The sequence below is a fragment of the Dromaius novaehollandiae genome, chromosome 5 (assembly GCF_036370855.1).
Source record: "Dromaius novaehollandiae isolate bDroNov1 chromosome 5, bDroNov1.hap1, whole genome shotgun sequence".
Lineage (NCBI taxonomy): Eukaryota > Metazoa > Chordata > Aves > Casuariiformes > Dromaiidae > Dromaius > Dromaius novaehollandiae.
The window spans coordinates 8760547-8778790 of NC_088102.1; the positions used below are offsets into that span (position 1 = coordinate 8760547).

The 18244-nt window shown below is 36.8% G+C and overlaps 1 protein-coding gene across 5 annotated transcripts in view; it reads right to left on the minus strand.

The window, feature by feature from the left end:
* PPP2R5E (protein phosphatase 2 regulatory subunit B'epsilon) overlaps positions 1 to 18244 on the minus strand; it is a 77032-nt gene that overhangs the window by 52907 nt on the left and 5881 nt on the right. The window contains exon 1 of one of the 5 annotated variants that reach the window (XM_026113915.2): positions 977 to 1236. The exons of the other annotated variants lie outside the window; for them this stretch is intronic. The gene's annotated coding sequence lies outside the window, so the exon portion shown is untranslated. Of the gene's footprint in view, positions 1 to 976; positions 1237 to 18244 lie in introns of those variants that run through there. 5 annotated transcript variants of the gene reach the window in all.

Genomic DNA, 18244 nt, shown 5'->3' on the forward strand with positions numbered 1-18244 from the left:
ATCTCTTCAACAACCTTACCTTCATAATAATGCCCACAGGATTAATATTGCTCCCTTCCATTAACATATCACTGGAAAGAACATACCTCCTTCTAACATGAGTGCTGACGGAAGGTATGTTTAATAGTCAAACACCACTCTACCTAGTGAATTATATTCATAACTGACCGGTGATTAACACTAAACACAAACAGCACAGCAAATCATTCTTTTCACATAGCCAATCGTTGAGATCAAAACATTCATGCTTTTAAGTCCTATTAGAATCAACTTCCTCCCCACCCATTTATTATTTGTTATTCACACATTGACAAGGCCATGAAAACTACCTTACAAAAAAGTCATCCATATCTTGTAAGAACCTATTCTACTTAAAGATGAAACAGAGAGAAGGAAGAGCTGCATTTAGTAAACAAAATTTATTTCCTCCTTTCATATTTTTAGAAACTTCTTTTATTCTCGCATCATTACACCTGTTACTAAATGTCCCTCAACTATGACTAACTTCAAAATCAAGTCAAGCGATTGCTTTTGACTCCAAAACAAAAAACGTCACCTAAAAAAAAAGACAGCAATATTCTGAATGACAAGCTTCATTCAGGGCTAGCATTTAAGAAAGCGTTCAAGTTTAGATTTTAAAATTGCAATCATATTTACTAAAGGCAAATTAAGGAAAAAAACACAAAAAATGACTTTTTTTTCTATTTTATTGTCATTCAGATTCATGCTATAGCCCCCCTTTATCTTTTAATTTATGTCCAATTCCAGGAAGCTGTTCCCTTATAAATCACATTTTTCCAATAAAAGGTCAGCAACGTCCCTGGAAGACCGCGTTTTCAAAGCGGCAACAGCACATAGAAGACAGACCGCTTTACTAAAGACTTGTACAGAGACTAGCTTTCCGCGACGGCAGTTTAAAGCAGCCCTGCTGACGGGTCACCGAACGTGCCGGCGCTCTCGGTTTCTGCTTACCCACCCCGGCTCTTCAAGCAGGCCGTGACGTAAGACACGCTGCCATCGTCCCGCGGAGGCTGCTGCCCGGCACGTTGCCTGCTTGCCGTCTCCTACTTCACTCAAGTTTTCGTACGTAAACACGCGCTGGCCAGAGTCCTTTCATTATCTGCCTAATCCCGGCCTATTTGATTGCTGCAGTGTAATAGCAGCGCCTGGGTGAGCTTCCATCCCTGAATTATGTCCACCCAGGACACAAACGGAGGCGTGCCAAACGAGATGATTAAGCAGCAAAATATGACAAGGCATGAGTTGTATTATTAATGCTCCTAGCTAACATTAGCTACAGAAATGAGGGTTTTGTGCAGCCAATAGCAAGTACGCACAAAGCTCCTACACTTCGACACACTTTCAAAATAAGAGCAACTATTTTGGGTGTTTTGCCTTTGCTTTGGCAGCGAACTGTATTTCAACATTTTACAAATTACTTCCTTTTTCAAACTCTACCTTGAAATAACTTTGGAGGAAACCCTTCTTTTAAAGGGGCAGGCTTGAATCACAACTCTAGTTTCAGAGAACAAGAGCACTGTCACCGTTCAACAAGACATGCCGAACAGCTTTTATTTCGGCAATTCACTGCTTGCATTTAAATATTTTTTAAGCCTCCAAACATTTAGGATTCATCAGCACATTGAGTTTCTTATTCCCAAATTTGCAAAAAGAATAAATCAAAAATAAGCATTACGGTGAGAGTAGCCATTCTCTTTCATCTTCTACCAGCTGCTTGACTAGTTTTTGGATAGTTGTTTGGAAATGGGCAGGCAAATGTTCAAGAAGGGCAAAAATTAATGTAAAGGCATGTAACACTTCACAATAAATAACTACATGTTACACCACAGAATTAGTGGAAAAAGCATGATATCGAACAGTACTGATGATCTGTCCACACAGGTTTACTTTTTGGCTCTATAAAGTATCACTTCACAGTTGTGGAAAAAAAAGTTCAACACTCCCCAAGATTTTGACCCAAAGAAGGGAACATAAACGTACCAGGCAATGGCTGCTGAACTGTTTTCAATTGAAAATGAGGGTCACATACGCACGTGGTTTCAGTGTTGTCATTAGCAGTAAAGAAAAATGGGAGAAAGGGTATGCAAAGGTAGTTGCAAAAGTGCAGAGAAGTTGCAGAAGTGAGAGAATGAAGAACAGCTTAGGCAGGATCCCAGTTTCAAATTATTTTATATCTATAGCAACACGCCTACTTTAATAAGGCAGGGTGAGACTTGATAAAATGCGCTAATGAAAATAACTGGATTTGATGAAGCAACAAACTGAATTATGGATTTCAGTAAAAACAATCAAAAGAGCACACTATTCTTAGGAAGGAAAAATGAATTTTGCATAATGAAATAATGAATTAAAATAATGAATTAAAAACAGAATAATGAATTTAAAAGTTTTGCTACTTAAAAAAATTCTGATTGGGAAGGAAAGGACTTCACACTAAAAATGAACCAAAGAACCAACAGTGTTGCCAAAAAGACCAGTAGCATTTTGGCTCACACCTGAGTTTCACTATGCTCCATCATTACCTTTAACCAAGACTTTTGAAAAACGTTTACAGCAGTTATTCTCTCATTTTTAAAAGGAAAAAGAATTCTATCATATTTGTTTCTATTAAAATAACGTTAGATGAATCTTCTAGTTACTTAGCTGTAATAAAAGCAGTGAATCTCAAAAGAGTTTGCATAATGACTTTTTTTTCCTGTTTATCTCAAATCAAACACGAATAACATTTTTGAAGACTGACATTTTTATGCTGTATTACTCACAAGATATTAATTTAAAAGAACACTGAAAAACAAAAAGATTCAGATAAAAGCATCCATTAAGTTTCAATGTCCGATTTGAGGCATCCTGATTTTTCTGAATGTTTATTTGCCACTACATAGTATTCAGGGCTAGTTCCCACCAGCGTCATTTGCATTTTGAGTGATCACCCATTCTGTAAATCAGGGCCCAGCGACTCAGGCTGAGCAGCAAAAAGAGCAAGTGGTTTTCGACAGTTAGCAGAGTATCACCCAAGATACACAGAGCAGAGGAAAGGGCAGAGTTCAGTTTCTCCAAGGAAATATCCAACTATTCTAACTCATGAAAGCCCCCCTTTTCTTCACAAATCTTACCGTGTTTCCTACAAACCTTCAAAGCTCCCAACAGAAATAAGGCTGGGGTTGTACGTGGATTTGGAGAACGGAGAGCTGAAGGGGACCAACCACCAGACCATCCAGTCCAACGGTCTCAGCAAAACAGGCCCTAACAGTCCACAGCGAACCCATCCTCCTTGCATTAAGCCCAGTAACTTGTTTTGGCTAAAACATAACTTTTAGAAAAGTGGTAGCTCTTGATTTAGAGGAACACAGAGGATCTAACACTCCTTCAAGCAACTTCTGCCCATATCTAGCTGTTCTCCTTGTTAAAAACGCATGCCTAACTTCTAGCTTTAGCCAAAAGCATTAGTTCTTGTACTTAACCAGTATTTTCTCCCCATAAAACACTATGATCACAGTCCCTTCTCAAGTGTTCTGATAAAAATTCAACACCAAGTCTTTTATGCATTGCATTATAAGGCATTTTCTCCAGTTCTCCAATCATTTCATGGGCCTGCATCTCTCTCGTTCTCCTACAGCCTGTTCAAGCACGCAAACTCCCAAACTCCACAGCGTATCCCCATATGGATCTCACCGGTGCCACCTATAGAAGAAACACTATCCCCTCTGCCGCAACTCAGAGGAAGCAAATCATGCTTATTTGCTCTGCAAGGATGACACACGCACACTCTGGTTAACAACAGATACTTAACACTTGATCATTTTAAATTATGATAACCCCATCTAGCTGTTACATGTAAGATAATTTTCCACAGGCTCAGAATTCTCCCAAATCCAGGCAGATATTCAGGGACAAAGCAAAAGGCTATCCAGGTCACAAGAAACACCTCTGACAATTTGCAAGGTGACCCTAAACAGTTTTAAAGTGAATATTTAAAATGGGCAAGAGTGTTTTTTCTTTCCCGATCCACTCTTTTGGAAACAAACTTTTTGAAATTTCAAAAGAAAATTCCAAAATTTATAAAATTGTGTATAGAAAAATCTAGCTGAAATAGCATATGACAAAATAGTAAGCAAATAAAAAAAGAGTATTATTATAAAATCTTACACTTTCAATTAGAAGCAGAGCTTTTAGCCAACTAGACCAACACGGATGCTGTGATAAAGCTCTTGCTTCTTCTTTTGCTTCACTCTTGGAGGGCAGAAGTTTTTTTTTCTTTTTTTTAATCCAGGTAATTTTGCAGAAATCTCCTAGGTTTAGTTAAATTTGTCTACAACAAAATGATCATTTCTGGAATAACTAGGCCATGGAAAATTACACTTTTCATATAGATTCAACCAAGAGATTCTTGGTCATTTGAATGTTATTTGGTGGCTGTATGTGAAGCATGGACAGGACACGCTGAAAAGAACTTTTTCCCCCCAGTTTCTAAAGCACCTACCAGAAGCTTTAGGCACTCAAAATTAAGCATATTCCAAAGGTACAAAACATTAATAACCTGGAAAAAAGGCAAAAGAGGTGAAGTATCAACTGTCTTCTACTGGAAATGCTTATACCCACGTGTGTGCAAATCTGGCCTTCTGAAGCATAAATATCTCAATTAATTTTAACTATTTAATAACCCAGCACAGAGATCCTGTAATCAACTCTACCCATGAAACAGGCCATAAAGGGAACTGCACTTCAAAATTAATTAGAAGTTCACGTTTTCTGCTTAAATTAACTACTGCGGTCCTGAGCAATGGCTTCCTTCGGCCTTTTCGCTATGTTTAGGCATGCTATACAATAACCCTATTCAACAGCAACAAGGGGAGAAATTAGGGTCCAGCTCCCAGGACTGTGAAACTGTAGGGCCACTCCAGGGATGAGGAAGGTGCCAACGAGGAGCGTTCCCTTCCGTGGGCCTTACCCAGAGCTCTGCATGTTCATAGGAGAAATTCAGGCCCAGGCCCTAATGAACAGTCCCATCACCTCGCTTTTCTGCTCTGTATCGTGTTCTCTAAGGTAGGAGTACAAAACAAACCCTTTAGGTAAATTTTTACACTTACAATTTTCACAGCTTAGAAGGGATATCAGTATCGACAGAAACAGGGAGCTTTCTGCAAACTTAGAAGACAACACTACACTGCTTTTCAGAATTACTTCTTTCTAAAATCAAAGCCAAAATGTTGCATAAGCTGACACAATTTACCAAAAAAATTGTAAGACAGGTGGGAAAAGGAAGAAGGGCTTGATTTGGGGTTTTTTTTTTTTCCTTTCCTCTAGCAAAATACTTGAAGCTGAGTTCTACTTTTTTTTATTATTATTATTCAACACAAACAGTAAGTTACATCCAGACAATAAGTACATTTTTAAACCAAAACACTCTGCTGTAATTTTCCCAGCAATTCTACCAGTCATCAAAAGGTTTTTAGGGAAACTTAAACAGCTGCTTAATATTTTCAAGCCGTTTTGGTCCAGGTAGCATCTGCCAACCTCTTAGCTACATTTAGTATCCTCCCACAACTGAAGCCTAGCAGACTCTTCTATCGAGACTTAATTCAGCAGTCTCTTTGTCTCCATGCAACTGCTCTTTTACTGAGAATAGTATGGCAAGACAGAAAGCACAACATAAATTTAAGCAGTGAAGCTAACGCCCTGGTAGACAACTTCTAGTCCTCTAAAAGGAAAAATGCAAATTCCCACCTATTTCCTCACTGGAAAAATTCAAATACAGTACTACTGGCACTGGAAGTCAGCGCTACAGCCCCCCTCTCCCCCCGCCCCCAGCAGCCACATGGGTGCAGTAGCAATGGCATATAAAGACACAACAGAAGATGTTTAGCTGTTCAGATTCACGTCCTGCCCTGTTAGGCAGTTTCCATCACTTCCAGGGAAAGGATTAGATTGAATCATTTTTAAGGACAAGGAGCAGAGAAGGACCATGCTGCTTTACATAATATCTTTTTTTTTTTAATAAAGGAAATCTCCAGTCCTGTAAATAAGCTCCCCTGCAAATTACATCTCAATTCTGAGAAGTTTTATACACGTGCAGTCTTGCAATTCCACAGTAACTTTTTTCTCCTATTTAGTATTATAAGAATGTGGGTTTTTGAATGTTATGTGTGTTCCCAGACATTTGTAAGAACACCACACATCAGGACTGCTGTGCCAGGTTTTCTGATCTTCACCCTTTTTCTATAATATGAAACCAGGAAAGTTTGTGTTTATCACCAACTACACAGCAAAAGAACTGGAGAAGCACTGGTCAGGTTTCAAGCCCTGGCTGCTATGTAGTTTGCCTTCATTAACAAAGATCTCTGCTCTGTATGTTTGTAGCTTAGTATCATCACTGTTCCCCCACCATTGCCCCAAAAACCCAAAGACCTTTCAACATCAGATTATTTGTCACTAGGCAAAATGAGAAATCCAGTGTGCCCTGACAAATGGTACCTAATACTCTAGTACCAGACAAACATGGAAATCTGACTTCTGACTACTTACTCTATGTAACAGTTTTCAACTGCTGTCAATTACCAAAACATACGAAAGCAACAGCAGCTCTTGAATAAGTAAAATAAATAAATTTCTATCTAATGCTTCTGGAAATCAATCCTCACCTTAAAAAGTACCATACCTGAAATCCACACACAGAAGTAGTGGTTTCAAATGCAGTTTGCTTGCCTTTAAATAAAACCGCTTCTGACTTTTTGATAGCTGGTTGTTTATCACTGACCTTCCCTTCTTCTCATACTTGAAAAATGCTTAGTTTATCAAGTTACTCAAAATATACCCCTCTAATAGCACTAATAATGTTGTCTAAGGGGGTCACATTTTGTCCATTAGCGTATGTAGGCTACAGACAATTTTTTCAAAGGCTGTTCTCCTCCATTATTCTAATGAAGCAACCAGAGCAGAAGCTCTCTGTGCAATCATTGACAAAACCAACACACCAAACAGTCACGAAACTCGACTAACCAATACCAGAATGCACTCGCTCTCCTAAAGACGGACGTCTAAACACACACATTTGAATCCACGGCTAAATTAGTTTCAAGCTAATGCACCCACTCAATCACAAGCAGCCAATGCTAAGAAACATGCAGCCTGCTTTCTGCCTTAACCATGCACAAAAAGGTAAATGTTTTTAAGTTTAATTCTACTTCAGATAATGACCATAAAGAATCAAAATAAAATAAATCAATTCCTTTCCCTCAACTCTATCAGAGATGTTTTAAGATAAGCCAGGTTGTAAATCCTATCTTTAATTTTAGCACATTTCTAGATACTCAATACTAGAAAACTTATTTGGTTTGTTCATTCCAGAAGAAATGTGAGTATTTAATTTTTTTAACTAGTAATTTCTTCTATTTGGTATTTGTCAAAGTCTATCAATATTGACTTCAGAAATCAACTTAATTTTTCCAAACTTTATACCCTTAAATTCTATCTATCATACTACAGTCCTCCCTATTCCAAAGATGTAGTTCTGTAAGAGATAAAGTGGATTAAAGACATATTGAGGATTATAGATTATACAGTTAGAAAAAACACAGGCAAGTGTTTCAAATAGCTGACCCTACAGAAAGGAATCACATTCTGTTCTCAAGACGATATACAAAAATAGAAAGCACATTCCACTAGGAAAATATTTACTTACTAATTTATCATTTAAGAACTACTATTGTACAAATTGAAGTATGAAGATAGCACATTGAAATCAATGCAAAAGCATACAGGCAATGATTATAATACAGCTTCAATTTCAGTTCTGACTGGATCTACACAGTTTGCGCTGTTCCAACATGAGAAACAAAACCACACTTCTGTTTTCCCCTAAAGTCCTACATTCTAAAACTGATTCAATTTTTTTGGATAGGAGAGGCAGAGAAAGTGAATACTGCCTAGAAGCCTGAAAATAAAAGGATAAAAATGTCAAAGTATCCAATTGGAAAGCAATGCCAGTGGGATATAAAAATCAATTTAGTCCAGGCATTAATATGTTCCTTGATGATATATAAGGCATATAGATAACATCTCTGATGATGTTAAATAGGGAACTTTCAGTAGCAGTAAAGTCAGAAATAATAGAGGAACCTAAGCAAATTCCTTACGTAGCCAGGAAATAAAGTGAAATTCAGTTTGGAAAAACACCGACTCATACATCTGGGAAAAATAATCCCAAACATAGATATTCAATAGGCACGAGAAACCTGGTAAATAACAATGCAGAAAAACAGCATTAACCACAAACGTGGCACAAGTTCAAAAGAGGGGGAAGGCACCATCTACCTAGCCACTGAATCTAGGAATGGGGGGGGGGAGGCTGAACTACCTCCCTTTCCCCCATTTGACTCCTCTCCCAAAACACAGCACGCGCAGGTGGGCACCCTATTCAACTCCCTGCTGCTGCTCTGGAAGCGAGATAGGTCCCATTGCTCGAGACATTCAAAAACACGTGGGCAATAATATTATTAAGTATTGAATGCTTTATCTGAAAAGCACAACTGTAATGAAAAAAAAGGCTGTATTTTATTAATCTATATTGCTTATTGCCATAAAGCTTTGCCATTAATTTTATTCGAAATATCAGGGTTTTTTAATCCATAAGAGTAATATTTATCCAAAAACAAATAAACATGAAAATATGTTCACTTCCCAACAGTTTGCTTTTTATTGACCATGGAGTTTTGGCACATTTCACCACAAGTGAAATAACTTTGAAGATGCTGGCTCTCAAATGAGTTTTTGCTGTGGTTAGATGCCTGTTCATGCTAGGATCAAGTGTGCAAAACAAGGGGACACCAACAACACACTCAAGTCAAATGAGGTCACCTCTGAATTTATTCTAAAGGGCACGTCAGTCCTCCTCTCCACAGCATCCTTGATTAGGAAAGTTTCTGCAACAGAAATGGCTGTTCCTTACACCAAGCAGGAAAGAGAAGAGGCAGCTGATTCAGAGATATCCTGGCAGACACTTTAAAGCCTGTTTCTAGACACTTAGTTACCTCTGTTTCCAGATATTCTCAGCATTCCTTACTTAGGGGAATATCCTGAAACTTTAAGAAAAATACTTCTACATCGCTTAATGTAGATTAGAATCACACTCTCTCTAATTCCCCCAGTCTAATCCCCTTACACTCTTCTAGAACCAACTCAAAACCATATGCAGACACTGTAAGAATGATTTGGGGTTCTTTGGTTTGTTTGGTTTGTTTGTTTATTTTTGTAGAGGGGTTGCTTGAGGAAGGGGGATATGCCCCTCAAACAAGTGTTTTAACTGGAAGGATCTGTCCTAGCTGAGAGATTGAGATTTGGAGACACTCGAACCAACGCTTAAACTTCTCGCCCAAGAAGCAAGGTGCTCCAAATACTGTTTCTTGAACTGGACTGTGCTCATTAGGCACTTGGTGGGGTAGGGAGAACAGGACACAGGAAAAAGAGGAAGAGGAACAGACTTGTCCTGGTAAGTCTGACACATTTCTCCAGCCTTTGGAAATTCCTATTCCTAAGAACAGACAAATATTGAGATATTCAAAGAGATCACTAGCTTGTGGGTGTCTTCTTAAAAGAGAGACAGACCGACAGACTCTGCATCTCTTTTGCTTATTATTTGGGGCACCTTTTTTTTTCTTCCTGAAATTGAGGAACAGTGAGAAATTACTCTGTGACCTGAAAGTTCACTCTGTGATACGCTAATGGGAGGATGGGGTAAACATAACCACAGGCATTTTTTGTTGCTTTCTCCTTCCTTGCCAGGTCTCCTTTTGACTAATCATAATCAAGTGTCTCAAATTTTTCCAGGAGTTTTTTTGCTGCTTAGCTTATGTCCAGCCCAAAATATAGATCCCATTTCTAATATTAAGGAACTTCACTGCAGTTCTTTATTACTTGTGGTTAATGAGATTTAATCTGGCAGCCCTGAGGATATTCTGAACCGGTTTAAAACAGTGGACACTAAGTTTATGGTATCCAAAGCATAGGCTAACAGCAACATTGACACATTCTCTACTAGGTCTACTACTGTAGCTTTGCCATGCAGCATATTCTGAGACAACTAAGTAGCTTTTCCAAGATCCAAACCCCTATCTCAGAAGCTTAGCCACAATCTCCATCATTTAAAACACACACTTCTCGTGCTACTCTTCTCAGAAGAGCTGATAACCACCTCTCTTCATTGCATCCATAACAAGCGGGGCCTCTCTAGTCCTAAGAAGGGAAACTGGAATAGATTTTCATCTTGTCTCAAATGCCTGTTAAGGTCTAGTTTTTGTCAAAAGTAGAAATAGATTTTTGCTAAGACCTTCTACTAGAAACAAATGAGAGTGGTAGGTATTTTCTCCATCTTTCCCTCTCACCTTTTCCACCTTTTTTGCATTTTTAAAAAGATGAATAGAAATTTCAGCCATTGCAGTTTCTCAGCATCAGGGTTGGGTAGGAGGGTGCCTCTGTCTCTTCTAATAATAAACAGAAAAACTCAAGGAAGTACAGGGAGGAGAAAGTGCAAGGAAAATTATTGCATGAATAGAAGAAAGGGAAGACTCTCCCTTGCAGTGAGGTCTGATTACTGCAACAGAGGCAGGAGGGAGCTGGCATGCTCTTCACAGGGTGGATCTCTGTCCTGACAGGTCTTGTCTTGTCTCCAAATGTGCACACAAACAACCACTGTAACAGATTGATGAATTTTAAGAAGATGAACAAAATATTCTTTTCCTTTATCAATACAGCTAATTTTATTGTATTAAGAATTTCAATGACCTCCACTATCCACTCCACATGGAATGCTTGTTTTTACATGTATGAGTGAGTTTTATCACCCTCTTGTGGAAAAGTAAGTACATGATATCCCTCAGAGGTTACTGAAAGAAGTAGAAAGTGGAATAATGAAGACAGTGATAAAAAGCAAGGAGAAAGAAAGGAAAAGTGTGGAGTGAGGGGAATAAAGGGAAAATGAACAAGAACAAAGATAATGAGTAATACAGTATCACCTTAACCCAAGTCTTCAAAATATATCCCAAAAATACCATTTGAAAATGCCAAAGATAACAAGCTGCCAAATTTACTCTCCCTTGGTAACATTCACAATATTCAGCAATTAAGTTATCTTCACCACACTGATTAAAATATTGTCTCAGCCGTAATTATCATCTTTTGCATCTTCCTTTCCACATAGATGGAAAAAATATGTTCTCTATAAACACTCAAGTTAACTGTTCAAAACTGAAGTCAGACAACACTTACTAGACTGACTTTCTTTTTAAAAAGAGGCTGCACACAACACCTATACCCCACTGTGGGAATTTTAAAGTGCACAGTACATTAACTAAACTTGCAGAGAAAACTAACAGAAGTTCATGCATTCTCGTTACATCCTCTCGGTTAACATAAAAGAAAAATAAAAAGTTACATAATTATCCTAATCTTGAATCATCCTTTCATCAGTTTCTGACTATCCCCAATATCAATTTGTAGTATTTTAAATCTGACTTGCAGTAGTCTTCATTTACAATGTAATCTATACAACAGTATGTTCAAAACCTTGAAAGCAGCAAACACACAACTTTACTGCAACCTGTATTTTAAATCTTGAAAACACAAGTTTGGTACGAGCAAACAGAATAAACAAGCAACGAAAGTCCAGGTAGTACTAAATGAGTCTCATGGCACAGCAGAGACTCACAGAAATCCCAAACAACAAATGGGTAGCTCAGATCAGCCAGACACCACAATCATGGTGAAGAGAGTAAGGGAAGATCTCAAAGTATCTCCAAGATTTCCTGAAAGTCTTCCAGCAATGCCACAGACCACATCCAAAACAAAACAAAGTTATTTCTTCTTCATAACATAACTGTTTTTCTCATTCTTCTCAAAAAAGCAAGAGTTGCAAACTCATTAAAAAAATAACAATTCCAACAACAGATCTTCTTAACCATATGATAAAAAGGTAACTAAAGAAATGTTTCCCTCCCACCACATAACAAATTACATTTATATCTGGCCACTATTCACAATGAACAGCACAAAATGGATAAGTATGCAAGTTTTATTTCATTGTTTTAATCAAAATCTGATGGTACCTCAGACTTCTCCAGCCAACCTACAATTTCAGCTTAACCTTTGTCTTCATAAAGGTATTAGATTTTTCTTATAAAATTACTGTATCTGACTGCTTAGCTATTATCTCTAACTGGGTGTCAAGTCCTAAAAATGAATACTTTTACCATTAGGAACACACAGAGTTATCTGCATTTATTCATCATCTCTGAAATACCACTGATGATTTACATCAGCTTCTGCAAATACCCATCAACTAAAGACGACTATATTTGTGATTGATGATCTGTAGCAAGATGCTATCTTTTAAATTAGAGATCTTCAACATTTAATGACTGAAAAACATCAAATTATGCACAAACTTTTTATAACCAGAATAACTGCTTGCCTCTACCTCACTTATAACTTGGTCAGTTGCAACGTCCAACATTAAATAATTGAAAAAAGCTCTTCAGATCAGGGAACACATGAAGCCACTGTTACCACCCAGCTATCAATATGTATAGTGATGTCAACAGACTTCACAGCAATCTGCTATTCTATTTTTTCTTTCAGCAGAGTAACCAGAAAGGATCTCTGTCTCTTCCTCACCTTCTGCCTATTTAACCAGGTATATCAACTCTGTTAGACTGTGCTCCTTCTCTGCCATAAACTCTTGCAGATGCTAGGGAAAGTGCCACACACCTGATATTCTAGGAAAACTACCATGGTAAGAACCTGTCATATGGATCAAAAGGAAAAAATGATGGCAAAAATTAATAAACAGCGTAAATGCAACATAATGATCCTATTATATAAAAATGTTTTAATGAAAAAAAAATGTTAAAGTGTCTTAAAAATGAAGCTATTATATTATATACTTTGTTTTCAAGCAATACAAATTAACATAATGGAGAACTAATGAACATCAGACATACCCTGACTTGAAAAATAAACTTTCTATAGAAGGGTGAAAAATACATTGCTATATTAAATAAATCTAACAACATGTATATTTTCAAAATTACATACACACAACTCTCAATTAGAAAAATCAGTCAAAATTATTGGCCACTACTATAAATCATTATTACTTCTGATCAAAACTATACCCCTATAGCTTGACTTCACGACTTCCCTTAAAACAGGTGATTTTTCAAAGTGCAACTACTAAGTCAAAAAAAATTTTTTTACACCAGTTCCTTGGGCAGCTGTCTTAGCCTTTGAGAACGCTTGGTACAGATTCTCTAATACTTTTTTTGCGGAAAGCCACACACAGAGAAGCTACCAACCTTATGTGGAAGTTCACCAACATTTCAGTTCTGCTGATTTAACCGTTTGAGAAGACACTGGATAAAGCACATCAGTGAAATTATGAAGGTTGGGGGAAAAAAAAAATCAAAAGGGGGAGGAGGAATGGGAAGAAGTGCAACTCTGGTTTTAATGATCTGGTTTACATTGTGGCCCCATAAGTACTTGTCTCAGCACAAATGAGAGGTATGAACTGTAGCGTAAGCTTGGGAACTTCTCAAGCAAGCTTTGCCACCAGTGTAAAAAACCTCACGTATCTGCATCTGCAACAAAGACTGACACTTATAATCACGGAGGGTCCAAACTAAGATAAGCCCTGCCATATCTGCCTTCTGACACAAGACTCGTAGTATTCAACAGATCTTCCTTGACCTTTTATGAAATAAAGCATGTTCATTTGCTGACATTTGAGAGTCAGGTAGATAATCAAGATTACGATGTTCCAGTACTAAACATAAACACCCAACCCTACAAAAACTCATTGAACTCGAGGAGTCCTCTCATGTGTTACATCTCAGTATTTTTTGCAAAACTCAGCCAAAGCAACCATAATAGCTTGAATGAAAAAAATGTAGGTGAAAGAAAGTTTATTGTCCTCCTCCCACCCCCAGAAAGCACAAACGGTAGTGCTCTTTTTTCAGGAACGCACTTGCTTATAATAGATGAACACTAAGCTTTACCAATGAACAGAAGTAGTATCTCATTATTAACTATGAAATATTGAAAAATTGACAGAATCAGCTTAAAAACTAGATTTTTATATATGTGACATTAAATGTGTATATATATATATATAATGTGAGTATACAAACATATATGCATTATACACATTTTATACACACACACATTTAATAAACACACAAACACATACTTCCCAGAGATATGGAAAAATGTACTTTTCACAACAGTAAAGTTCCACATCATAATCAATCATAAAGGCAGCACTATACCTCCAACAATCAAGTATACTTTAAAGAAATAATTACAGGGCTAAAACAGAATTTACATTCATCAAAGCTACTCTGCGAAAGGCATATAAAAGAGGTACTCATTACAGAAACATAAGGGTCTATTACAGACCCATAGGGTTACACTTGGACGTAGAAAAGAAAACTAATATTATTAGGAAAATAAATATGCTAGGAAGCATATTATAGAGACATACTGTACAAATAATGACTGAAAACACATGTTTTTGATGATGGTAAAGTCTAGATAGTCTATAGGAAAATCTCCAATCCTAAACAGACTTACAAATAGATAAATAAATAAAGACAAATGAATGCAAAATGAGATCATTAGAAGAACAGGGCTAAGTACACAGAATTTCTCACCAACTGCAACTTCATTAACCTAAAAAGGTATTCCTTTACTATAATCCTAAGCTCAGGTCAGCATTTCAACTCCTGCACAAGAATTCTAATTCTACCAAACTACATTCCAAATGTGGGAGGCAGTAACTAACACAGAAAGTTTCAGAAAGACAGAATTTAATTTGTACATGGCATTTTCTAAAGCTCCATCACACAAATATACTTCAGAAACAGCCAAAGATCCTTAAGGTTATTGAAAAATTAATTGTATAACCATCAGATATTAAAAAAAAATTAAAAGAAAGCTAGACATCTATTCAAAAAATGACTTCCAAGAGCATGAGAAAAAGTGAAAAATTTAATTATGCATGACAAAAACCCCGCACAGCTTAGGAAATATATTACCTAATAGGATAATTCCTTCACCCTTTTGGGACTGCAGTCCTATTCCGAAGTCTTTACACAGCAACAGCCCACTATGTCCAGACTTACTTCAACCAGAAGTGCAAAATTATGAAATGTACTTGGATACAGGATTGATGTCTGATTCACCATTATGTACAGCACAAACCAAATCCCAGGGTATCTTCCAGTCAATAAATCAAGAGTCCTAGGTTCTATTTCCAATTATGGAAATACAGCAAAATTTGATTTTGGAAAGCTGTAACTACCATTTCCTACACTCCTACTTGTAAATTAGGAGAAAGTATTTAAGCTTAGGTATTTTACTTCTAGTTTGCTAATATTTGTAAAGCTTTCCAAATTTTAAGTCCAATTTTGCAAGTGGAGAATAGCACAGAAATGACAAGTAGTCAATCCCCACAGAAGTCAACAGTAAACAGAGGTTACGTCTTCCTTCTTCTGCTACTCAGAAAGTAACAACTATTTCCTATGAGTACAATTCTGAAGGCTGTACTCATACTTCTGAAAAAATATTATGGATTTTTAAAAAAAAAATCTTATGAGAAAGAAGATTAAAAGAAGATCAAATGTAGCTGGTTTTGAAAGAGAAGGCTAACATCTTGCAGTTATCATTTACGCAAAAGTGTTTTGAAGTTGATAGGATTTTTGACTATTTAGGAACTTCAGCATTTGACCTAAAGATAGGATTCATAAGAAGAGGTTATAATAAAATCTCACCTGTAGGGAAATAAGATAATAGGCAAAAGCAAGCAGCAAGTGCAAAGAGATTTCCCCTTTAAGACTATGCAGTGTGCTCTTTTCTTGCCACTACAGCAACTCTTTAATGCCATGGAAACTATCTGATAAATGTATTGGAAGCTCAATAAATTTCATAATATTGAGGTAGCAAAGCAATTGTTATTGTTGCTGGAGAATTTCTGTTATGAGTACCTATTTTAAAGGAAGAAAAATTATCTAAAAATAAAAACTATATTTTGAACTGAAGCCTGTTTTCAACTTAGATATACACAAGTTTTAGAAAACCCAGAAGTAAACTAAACTTATTTTATGAGGTCATTGGAGAATGTGGGAGAATGGTAAGAAACAATAGGCACACATCTTGAAATTACAAAAATGGGATACATCAATTTACAATTTAACCAATCTTATTTTTGCATGGTTTGCTTAACCTAATTTATATATTTTTAATGGCGGGGGGGGGGGACATACTGTGAATTATATGTTAGACTTCTGTCCAAATTCTCAAGATGCTAAACGTATTCACAACGCATGTGATCTTTTTAAGACATCTGCTTGTACACCTTCATCCTCGGACACTCCCCTACCTTTACAGATCCTGGCAGGAAAATGAATAAACTCCCCCTTCCCCTTTCACAGGCTGTTCTGAAATTGGTCCATTTTCAGGTGTCTAGTATTGAAATACAGATTTTTATTTTTTTCCGATCAATTGCTTTCCTACATTGCATCCCCACTGATCTACCTCTAAAGACTTCCGAGTAAAAAGAGTATCTACACAAAATGAAAGTAAAATAATCCTCCGGCAAATAAGACCAGCATGCAATGCACACAAAACACTAACTTCATGTCTAGAACAAGTATGATTTGAGGCATGCCACAAACTTGGTTAACAAATTTGGGCTGTGTTTGAGTAAGGCACAGAGGTGGAGGTTTTCATTCCCAGCAAAGGGCTCCCCAAAAAGATTGCTCGGCCACAAACCAATTACCTAGGGGACCTGCCAGCCCCGATGACGGCAACAGCCTCTTTAAAAGGAAAGTCAATATCAAAGCCATAACGCAGTGTAAGATACACCAGGCAAGAGCATGCAAACATAAATGAATGTCGGATAGAAATGTATTTAATAGTACACATACTGAAAATGTAGAACTACTGTATCACAAATTCCCATGTAAACTTTTTCTTGTTCCATTCCTCTGCACTTAAAACAAAGGAGAAAAGGCTGCTTTTGAAGTGTTATATTCAGCATTAGTCATATTTTAAACTCAGATAATACCAAATTATATTTAGTTACAAGGCAATATATTTAGTTACAACGCAATAAATACAGATATAATTAAATTATCAGAAAAGTTAAGCTTTTGCAGCAGGAGTACAGAGGAGCTTTTTGGCTTGTTTTTGAAAGTCTTAACTCAGCCCAATTGAGCCTCAGAAGGCATATCAGATTTTATACATACATAAAATGTTTATTTACAAGAAGCTAAGCAATACACACGCTTCTGCTAATTAAAAAAGACAGTAACAACTTCATTCTTCTATACTTTTTTAGTAGAATAAGCAATACTGAAAACCCCACAGTTGCTCTCATTAGATTTCCTAAATCTAATGAGATTATCATTAGATTTAGGATATCCAGGTTATCATTCAGACTTGTCCATAAGATTAAAACAGATCTTGTCTCCTCCATTCCTTTTTCCTGAAACATTATTATTACTAAGTGAAAACGAGCAGCTCTGACTTCGCTATTTTTTTTTGAAATGTGTGCATGTATGTTCACAAAAAGCAACAAGGCTGCATTAAAACCCTACCAAAACAAGCCTGTACAGTCACGGTATATGATTCTGCCCCTGGGGAAAGGAATGAGAACAGATAAGATGTGACAGATGTGTAGTCACATCACTTAATACACTACTGGAAGGTGCTCGAATCATTATGGTGACAAGCGCAGCATAAAAACTTGCAAAGAATGGACTACACCTTTATCTATTTTTCTGCATACTTTATTCTTGTAATCAAAGAAGATACTGAAGTTCATAAGAATCTTACTCTTGAGAGAAGAAATAGCCTGCAAAGGTCAATATGCAATATACCAGGAAAAAAAAAAACAGAAAGGAGCATAGTATGTATGTTTTTGTTTGCAAAGTCCCTCCCTCATGAATATAAAACACCTTTAAGGTTGAATTCAAGACCTCTCCTCTAAAGATTGCCAGTACTAAAGTATTTCTAAAGAAGTACAATTAAACTTGAATTTAACCCAAAACAGTAAGTTCAAATAAACTTAGCACCCCTAGATCTCCAAGGTGATATCATTTTTCAGGGGCTTTAAAGAGCTATTTTGCTAAAATCCCTTCTCTTTTTGATTTGAAAGACCCAAATAATAAGGATAAAA